This window comes from Montipora capricornis, chromosome 1, assembly GCF_036669925.1.
Source record: "Montipora capricornis isolate CH-2021 chromosome 1, ASM3666992v2, whole genome shotgun sequence".
In the NCBI taxonomy this organism is placed as follows: domain Eukaryota; kingdom Metazoa; phylum Cnidaria; class Anthozoa; order Scleractinia; family Acroporidae; genus Montipora; species Montipora capricornis.
In genome coordinates, this window is record NC_090883.1 from 12,425,337 (window position 1) to 12,425,999 (window position 663).

The following is a 663-nucleotide window of genomic DNA, read 5'->3' on the forward strand; positions in this document are numbered from 1 at the left end:
ACACTAGGCATCGCCTTTCGATCAACGAATAAAGCCTTTGCTTGTGTTTAGCTTCAGATGTCTTCGCGATGCCAATTTGAGGGTGGCACTTAAGTGAATCGTCATCTTCCTTGTCTTCGTCTTCGTCGTCTGTCGGCGCTGATCCATGTGATCGTTCGGATCGTCTTGCGGATCAACGTCGCCTTGCTTTAATCACCTCGCTCGACATCTCCTACATCCGTGACGAGGATGATGACAAGGACATTTTTGTCCAGCATTCTGAGGGTGACAGACACAATGGTTTGAAGTGGCGTGAGGATTCACTGAGCTCAATGACTTAGACAAGGAGGTTGATGGGCTTGTAGATTTAATTTTTTTTACAATCCTTTTGGATTAAATAACAAAAAAGGTACACAACTACTTTTTTGTAAGCTGCAGGAAAGCCATAAGTAAATAACGAAGTTATCCAATTAGCAGCTTAAGGACGTTCGCGAGAAAATCTACCCACATTGAAATTTGTTTCATTTCTCGCCTGAAGTTAGGTAATAAATTACTTATTCCAAAAAGGAAAATAATCGGGGGGTCACCGACTTTGTTTCGGAGAAAAAGGAAATGCAAAAAATGCCCTTATTTCGATAGATAGGTCATGATAACGTGATGTAGCCTCATCTACTCATCCGTCGA

The 663-nt window shown here is 41.9% G+C and overlaps 1 protein-coding gene across 2 annotated transcripts in view; it reads right to left on the bottom strand.

The window, feature by feature from the left end:
* Positions 1–329: 329 nt before the first annotated feature.
* LOC138055770 (uncharacterized) overlaps positions 330–663 on the bottom strand; it is a 53,539-nt gene continuing 53,205 nt past the window's right edge. For both annotated transcript variants that reach the window (XM_068901724.1, XM_068901768.1), the window contains exon 11: positions 330–663. This exon is cut by the window's right edge. The gene's annotated coding sequence lies outside the window, so the exon portion shown is untranslated.